This window comes from Triticum urartu, chromosome 4A (genome assembly GCF_056163025.1).
Source record: "Triticum urartu cultivar PI428250 chromosome 4A, HENAU_Tu73, whole genome shotgun sequence".
NCBI classification, from domain to species: Eukaryota; Viridiplantae; Streptophyta; class Magnoliopsida; order Poales; family Poaceae; genus Triticum; species Triticum urartu.
Window position 1 is genome coordinate 322,084,932 of NC_141876.1, and position 9,244 is coordinate 322,094,175.

The 9,244-nt window shown below is 41.4% G+C and overlaps 1 long non-coding RNA gene across 1 annotated transcript; it reads left to right on the forward strand.

Moving 5' to 3' along the window:
* Positions 1–394: 394 nt before the first annotated feature.
* On the forward strand, positions 395–2,176 carry LOC147975718 (uncharacterized). The gene is made up of 4 exons (XR_015602068.1): positions 395–626; positions 719–781; positions 871–950; positions 2,038–2,176. It is a non-coding gene; the product is annotated as an uncharacterized LOC147975718 (long non-coding RNA).
* The last annotated feature ends 7,068 nt before the right edge of the window (positions 2,177–9,244 follow it).

Here is a 9,244-nt window from a genome sequence, read left to right on the forward strand (position 1 = left end):
GCACGCTACAATAAGGCGGATAAGGTGCCAGAGGTGTACGACCTGTATGCCATGGCCCACACTGCCTCTTTCAAGAAAGTCAAGGCTTTCTCTCAGTCTGACCTCGATGATGCAAACAACTTCACCAACATCTCCGCCCACAACAAGCTCGTGAGATATAGAGATGAGGGGAAGGCGAGGAAAGGGGAGGACTTTAACCCGAGCCAGGGTCCCATTGATCCAGAGCTGTTGATGATATCTGGTGGCGGGAGGTCCCATGGCTCCATAGCCATTGGAGATGGACTTATCCGTTGTCCTAGCACTCTCCCGGAGATCAAGGCGCGCCAGTCGAGCTCCGCTCCTGAGATAAGGCCTCGTGAACGGCCAGTGCAACTCGCCATCAAGGTTAGTGATACGTACTCAGTTATCTTTCTCCATTACATTGTGTGCGCTTCCATCAATGATTACAAATGGTCATGTGAGTGGTGTTGCAGGCTGCTATACAGAGTGAGAGAGATAGAACGGAGAAACTTCTGGCGGAGGCGGCGGAGAGGCAGCGGGAGTTGGAGGAGAGGACGACAAAGGTGATGGAGGAGGAGAGGGCACGGAATGACATGCAGGCAAGGGCCATGTACGAGCTCCTTGTGGTAAGTTTCTTTTGCAGATTAGCCAAAACATTCATGTAGTGTTTGTCTCATTACTAACTAGTATGACTGAGTCGTCAAAACCAAATGTGCAGTCTGTGTGCGAGAAGACAGGTCAGACCGCTCCGCCGATGCCAGTGATTGCTCCTGGGACCACGGTGAGTTTTATTGAATGGACATTACTTGCTAGTCTTAACATTTGAGTGTCATCATGCTAACAAGACATTGGAAATGATCTTTGGTGCAGCGTAACTCCAGACAAGCATCGCACGATCCTTCTCCAGCTACTGACACGAGCCACCCCGCTCCTACACCTCCTACATCTTGGTAAGTTTATCTAGTGTTTTTCTTAACACATGCATAAAGACCTAGACTTAGCTTTATTTCCTCCAATGCTTACCATAATGACCTAGACTTAGCTTCTTCACCTCCAAAATGACTTAATAAGCTTACTGACCTCCAAAACCATCCATTTTACCTAAGTTAGCTCTAAAACGATCTGTACTTAGCTTACTTATGTCAAAAATTGCATAATTAGCTTAGTTAGCTTATAGACGATCCATTTTACCTAAGTTAGCTCTAAAATGACCCATTTTACCTAGGTTAGATTATAAATGATCCAGTTCATCCAAGTTAGCTAAAAAATGACCCATTTTACCTAGATTAGCTCCTAAATGATCCATTTTACCTACGTTAGCTTTAAAATGACCCATTTCACCTAGGTTAACTCCAAAATGACCAATCTTACCTAGGTTATCTCATAAATGATCCATTTCAACTAATTTAGCTCATAAACGATCCATTTCACCTAGGTTACCTAAAAAACGATCCATTTCACCTAAATTAGCTTATAAATGATCCATTTCACCTAAGTTAGCTCAAAAAGATCCATTTCAACTAGATTAGCTCATAAATGATCCATTTCACCTAAGTTAGCTCAAAAACGATCCATTTCAACTAAGTTAGCTCATAAATGATCCATTTCATCTAAGTTAGCTAAAAAAGATCCATTTCACCTTAGTTACCTGAAAAACGATCCATTTGACCTTAGTTAGCTCATAAACGACCCATTTCAACTAAGTTAGCTCATAAATGATCCATTTCACCTTAGCTAGCTCATAAACGACCCATTTCAACTTAGTTAGCTCATATATGATCCATTTCAACTAAGTTAGCTCATAAATGATCCATTTCACCTTAGCTAGCTCATAAACGACCCATTTCAACTTAGTTAGCTCATATATGATCCATTTCACGTAAGTTAGCTCATAAATGACATACTCTTCTTGTTCTAGTCTTCTTCTTGTTCTACTCTTCTTGTTCTAGTCTTCTGCTTGTTCTACTCTTCTTCTTGTTCTACTCTTCTTCTTGTTCTACTCTTCTTGTTCTAACTTTCTTATTTTTCATTTTGCAGAGTTCATTCACTTGACGAAAGCTTGCATAGATGGAGTGCTCCTTATCCCTTTCTCTGTTTCTTTTGTATCGTTGAACTATGCATGTATCGTTGGATGAAACTATTGTAATATATATGGTTGGATGCCTCTATGTTGAACGATGAAGTTATGTGTTGGATATCTTATATGTTTGCTCTGTAATGGCCTTTTGAAATATATCTATATATGTCATATATATTTTGTGATGAAAATTGTTGGATTTAATAAAAAACAGATAGAAGAGCCAATATGCAGGCTCTTTGCCGTCTGCCACCGACGGCAAAGGGCTCTTTGCCGTCTGCCGCGGACGGCAAAGAAGGCATGTGGCATCCAGCTGTGCTTCCTGGGAGCTGACCCGTTTGGTCAGTTTGCCTACAGTGGCAGACGGCAAAGACTTTGCCATCAGTGGCAGACGGCAAAGAACCTGCCATGTAGTGACGTGTAGATGACATCATACGGCGGACGGCAAAGACATTAGAAAGTTTGCCGTCAGCGGCGGATGGCAAAGGCCTGCCGTTAGCCACTTAACAGACTGACAGCGCAATTATTGCCGTCCGCCATCTTTGCCGTCTGCCGCGCTCTCTTTGCCGTCTGTGGCGGACGGCAAAGACTTTGCCATCAGTAGCAGACGGCAAAGTAGCTGTTTACCGAAGCCTACTTTGCCGGAGCCTTTTGCCGTCCGCGGCTGACGGCAAAGGCCTTTGCCGTACGCCGTTCATGCCTTTGCCGTCCGCTGTGGCGGACGGCAAAGTAGCTGATTCCTGTAGTGTGATGCTCAACCTATTAATGACAATGATGTAGAAATTGAACCTGCTGTTGATCTTGATAACCCACAATCAAAGAATCAACATTATGATAAAAGAGACTTTGTTGCTAGGAAACATGGTAAAGAAAGGGAACCTTGGGTTCAGAAACCCATGCCTTTTCCTCCAAAATCATCCAAGAAAAAGGATGATGAGGATTTTGAGCGCTTTGCTGAAATGATTAGACCTATCTTTTTGCGTATGCGATTAACTGATGTGCTCAAAACAAATCCTTATGCTAAATATATGAAGGATATCATTACTAATAAAAGAAAGATTCTGGAAGCTGAGATTTCCACCATGCTTGCTAATTATACTTTTAAGGGTGGAATACCAAAGAAACTTGGAGATCCCGGAGTACCTACTATACCTTGCTCCATTAAAAGAAATTATATTAAAATTGCTTTATGTGATCTTGGAGCCGGTGTTAGTGTTATGCCTCTCTCTTTATATCGTACACTTGACTTGAATACGTTGACACCTACTGAAATATCTTTGCAAATGGCTGATAAATCAACTGCTATACCTGTCGGTATTTGTGAGGATGTGCCTGTTGTGGTTGCAAATGTTACTATTTTAACGGACTTTGTTATTCTTGATATTCCCGAGGATGATAGTATGTTTATTATTCTTGGAAGACCTTTTCTTAATACTAAAGGGGCTGCTATTGATTGCAACAAAGGCAATGTCACTTTTCATGTTAATGGTAATGAGCATACGGTACACTTTCCGAGGAAACAACCTCAAGTTCATAGTATCAACTCCATTGGAAAAATTCCATCGATTATAATTGGAGGTTTTGAATTTCCTCTTCCTACTGTCAAAAAGAAATATGATATACTTATTATAGGGGACGTGCATATCCCCGTTGAGGTAACTTAGTGTTATTCGAAATTTCTCTAGTTTCATGATTATCGGAATGAGTTTGTTAACAAGACTTGATCAACCTTGTTAGTGGATTCTTTTTGATGAGCATGGGATGGATGAAACTAGAAGCACAAACTTCTGTACCCCACTTTTACTTTCTGTTATTTATATTAAATAAAGTAAAAATAGTATTTTCAGTCTGTTTCCTGGCTTATCCATGCAATATAAAAATATCCCGAAAATAAAAGTCCTTAGAATGCCATGCCAATTTAATATGATTTTTTCGGGAATATTTGAGGATTTACTGTGCAAAAATTACCGTGGGAGGAGCTACCACCTGGCCACGAGGGTGGTGGGCGCCCCCCTATAGGGCGCGCCCCCCTGCCTCGTGGGCCCATGGTGGCCCTCCTCCACTTATCCCAGCACCCAGCTTCTTCCTCTGTCTCACACAACCCCGAAAAACCAACTCAAGCACGAGTTCCAGCCACTTTTGCTGTGATTTTCGATCTCCTTGCTCAAAGCACCTCTCGCAAAACTACTTGGGGAGATTGTTCCTTGGTATGTGACTCCTCCATTGGCCCAATTAGTTTTTGTTCTAGTGCTTTATTCTTTGCAAATTTGTGCTGCATAGGTGACCATGTTCTTGAGCTTGCATGTCAAATTTATATGGTTCCAAGTAATTCTAATGCTTGATATAGGCTCTAGGCACTTGTAGGAGTAGTTGCTATCAATATTATTGAGTTTGGTTTACTTTTGTTTGAAGTTACTAAGAATTTCAGATTATTTCAGAAAAATAATGAGGAGATTTTTGAGGGGCTCATCGAGCCAAAGCTCGAAGGAAAAGGCACCGAAGCCTAAGTATAATTTGCCGCGCACCGCGGAGATTCGGGCGTGTGAATGGCCTTCTGAAGATTTCTTGAGAGCAGCCGGTATCTATGAAGATTTTCATGAATTGGCTCACAATGCAGGCCTCACCGCTTTCCTCCACGACCAATGCGATCAGTATCTCTTACTCACAAATACTTTTGTGCAAAACTTTCATTTTCATTCTAGGAACTCACCCCTACGGTGGAGTTTCATTTATATGATGAGCATAAGGAGATGTCACTTTATGATTTCTGTCGGATTTGTTTAGTCCCTTTTGAGGGCAAGACAGAAGAACCACATCATGATGATGTGGCTGGGTTTATTGATACTATCACTGTAGGAGAAACTAGGAAGGTTTCCAATGCACGAATCACTAGCATACATTTTCCTGTTTTATGTTACTTTGCATTATTTGCTAGTCGTTGTTTAATTGGATGCAGAAACTGTGGAAACCTTAGCATCCCTGATATAATTATTCTGCACCACGGTTTATACAGTGATAACACTTTTAGCATGGGCGGTATTATTGCTAGATGGTTAAGTATGAACCGTACTAAGGGTCCCATCTTTGGAGGCGTCTATGCCACACGCCTAGCTGCACATTTTAACATACCTATTAGGCATGCTGAGAAGGAAGAAAAGGTGCTGCCCCATGTTTATCTAGATCATAAAAGTATGGTGGCACATGATTTTATTGTTAAGAATAGGGCAGGAGAGCTTAAGTATCAATTGTTCTTTAACAAACAACATCCTGAGACTATTATCCTGCCTGCTCCTTCTTTGTTTAATTTTGTAGGACCCTACCTCGTTATGTGGGCTGCCGTCCAAGCTTACAAGAATCCCGCACCAGCCCCGGAACAGGAACCACAAGATGAGCCTCCACGACAATATGTTTATTCTTGGGATCCAGAGATGACTGTCAGCCAGTGGCAGTCAGAGTCTTCTTCTTCATCACAGTATGATCCCAACTATTCCTCCTCATCACAGTACGACCCCAACAACTATTATTATGGATATCCGCCAGGCCAGCCGTGGCCATAGACCAACTTAGGCCAAAAGCCTAAGCTTGGGGGAGTACGTATTTCTCACCGACATTACATTTATGTTCACACACACTCATTGCTAGATGTCGGTGCTCATCTCTTTCATTGTAATATCCATGCTAGTTTATTTTCTTTTTCCTGCTTTCTTCTTGTGTGCTTGTTAAACCTTAAGAAAAACCAAAAAAATTAGTAGTAGTTTATTTTTCTGCTGTAGTAGTAATAATTAAAAAGAAAACCCAAAAATATTTCCCATTCTTCTTTTGCTTGTTGGGAGCTTTCCCGTGTAAATAGTTTTATTTATTTTCTTTTCTTTGGGGGTCAGTAGGAGAAGACCATAATTAAATTGTTGAAGTGACTCTTATATGCATTATTGTTAATTTAACCAAGAGCCCATATTGCCTTGTCTTCTCCTGTTTATTGAATGCTCGCAGATTCCAGCTTAGTCCAATGCACATACACTCTTATTATTATTCACACCGTTCGGTCGTGCAAGTGAAAGGCAATTATGATGATATATGATGGACTGACTGAGATGAGAAAACCTGGTATGAACTCGACCTCTTTTGTTTTTGTAAATATGATGAGTCCCTCGTTCTTGATTCAGCTTATTATGAATAAACATGTTTGCAATGACAATTAGATATCGTAGTTGCTTGTGCCATGCTTGATTAGCTATGAGTTATAATGATTTACCTTGTGCGCCAACATGCTATTGAGATGGTTATGATGTGGTATGATTGGGTGGTATCCTCCTTTGAATGATTTAAGTGACTTGACTTGGCACATGTTCACGCATGTAGTTGAAACAAAATCAACATAGCCTTCACGATATTTATGTTCATGGTGGATTATATCCTACTCATGCTTGCATCCAATGTTTATTAATTTTAATGCATGTACATGGCTGTTGTCGCTCTCTAGTTGGTCGCTTCCCAGTCTTTTGCTAGCCTTCACCTGTACTAAGCGTGAATACTGCTTGTGCATCCAATCCCTTAAACCCCAAAGTTATTCCAGATGAGTCCACTATACCTTCCTATATGCGGTATCTACCTGCCGTTCCAAGTAAATTTGTATGTGCCAAACTCTAAACCTTCAAATAAACATTTTGTTTTGTATGCTCGAATAGCTCATGTATCAACCAAGGTTGTCCTTATCTTCCGTGTTAGGTAGGTTATTCTCAAGAGGAGTGGACTCCGCTCCTCACTCACGAGAAAATGGCTGGTCACCGAGATGCCCAGTCCCATGCTTTATGCAAACCAAATCAAAATTAATTGCAAACAAAACTCCCCCTGGGACCTGATGTATGTTGGAGGCACTCTTTGTTTCGAGCAAGCCATGGATTGATGTTTGTTGGTGGAGGGGGAGTATAAACTTTACCATTCTGTTTGGGAACCGCCTATAGTGTGTGTAGCATGGGAGATATCGTCATCTCTTGGTTGTTATGTTGACAATGAAAGTATACCGCTCAAAATACAATTTATCTCTATTTCAAAACCGAGCTCTGGCACCTCTACAAATCCCTGCTTCCCTCTGCGAAGGGCATATCCATTTACTTTTATGTTGAGTCATCACCCTCTTATTAAAAAGCACTAGCTGGAGAGCACAGTTGTCATTTGCATTCGTCACTATTAATCTATGTTGGGTGTGACTATGATTGGATCTATTTTACCATTAATTACAATGTCTAGTCAGTCCTTGATCTTTAAAGGTGCCCTGCATTTATGTTTTGCGGTCTCAGAAAGGGCTAGCGAGATACCATCTTGTTATATCATATTATGATTGTTTTGAGAAAGTGTTGTCATCCAAGATTTATTATTATGACTTGCTAGTTGATTATGCTATTGATATGAGTAATTATGAGACCTGAGAATTATTGCAAATGTGGTTAGTTATGATCTATGCTGAAAACTTGAATGCTGGCTTGACATAGTTACAATAACAAGAGCAAACAGAGTTTGTAAAAGTTTTTCTTTCTTTCTTTCAGTTTGTCAACTGAATTGCTTGAGGACAAGCAAGGGTTTAAGCTTGGGGGAGTTGATACGTCTCCGTCGTATCTACTTTTCCAAACACTTTTTCCCTTGTTTTGGACTCTAACTTGTATGATTTGAATGGCACTAACCCAGACTGACGCTGTTTTCAGCAGAATTGCCATGGTGTTGTTTTATGTGCAGAAAACAAATATTCTCGGAATGACCTGAAACTCCACGGAACATCTTAGAAGAAATAATAAAAATCCTCGCCAAAAATGAAGACCAGGTGGCCCACACCCTTCTCACGAGGGTGGGGGCCCCCCCCTAGGGCGTGCCCCCCTACCTCGTGGGCCCCCTGGATGCCCTCCGACGCCAACTCCAACTCTATATATTTGCTTTCGGAGAGAAAAAATCAGAGAGAAGAAATCATCGCGTTTCACGATACAGAGCCACCGCCAAGCCCTAAAACCTCTCGGGAGGGCTGATCTGGAGTTCATTCGGGGCTCCGGAGAGGGGGATTCATCGCCGTCGTCATCATCAACCATCCTCCATCACCAATTTCATGATGCTCACCGCCGTGCGTGAGTAATTCCATCGTAGGCTTGCTGGAGGGTGATGGGTTGGATGAGATTTATCATGTAATCGAGTTAGTTTTGTTAGGGTTTGATCCCTAGTATCCATTATGTTCTGAGATTGATGTTGCTATGACTTTGCTATGATTAATACTTGTCACTAGGGCCCGAGTGCCATGATTTCAGATCTGAACCTATTATGTTTTCATGAATATATGTGAGTTCTTGATCCTATCTTGCAAGTCTATAGTCACCTACTATGTGTTATGATCCGACAACCCCGAAGTGACAATAATCGGGACCACTCCCGGTGATGACCATAGTTTGAGGAGTTCATGTATTCACTATGTGCTAATGCTTTGTTCCGGTTCTCTATTAAAAGGAGGCCTTAATATCCCTTAGTTTCCAATAGGACCCTGCTGCCACGGGAGGGTAGCACAAAATATGTCATGCAAGTTCTTTTCCATAATCACGTATGACTATATACGGAATACATGCCTACATTACATTGATGAATTGGAGCTAGTTCTGTGTCACCCTATGTTATGACTGTTACATGATGAACCGCATTTGGCATAATTATCCATCACTGATCCGGTGCCTACGAGTTTTCCATATACTAGTTCTCGCTTGTTTACTTTCCCGCTGCTACTATTACGAATGACTACTAAATACCAAAAACATTACTTTTGCTGTCTTTACTTTTGTTGCCGCTACCACCACTATCATATTACTTTGCTACTAAACACTTTGCTGCAGATACTAAGTTTCCAGGTGTGGTTGAATTGACAACTCAGCTGCTAATACTTGAGAATATTCTTTGGCTCCCCTTGTGTCGAATCAATAAATTTGGGTTGAATACTCTACCCTCGAAAGCTGTTGCGATCCCCTATACTTGTGGGTTATCACTTCACCGTACATATTTTTTCACGCATTTATCCTCCTATAGCTATATGTACTCCTAGGCTATTTCCATGTGCTCCCTTTCGCCGACATGAGGGACATAGAGCATCTGGGTCATAGTGCATGCACGACTCGGAGCATATGCCAGGGTACTTTACATTTC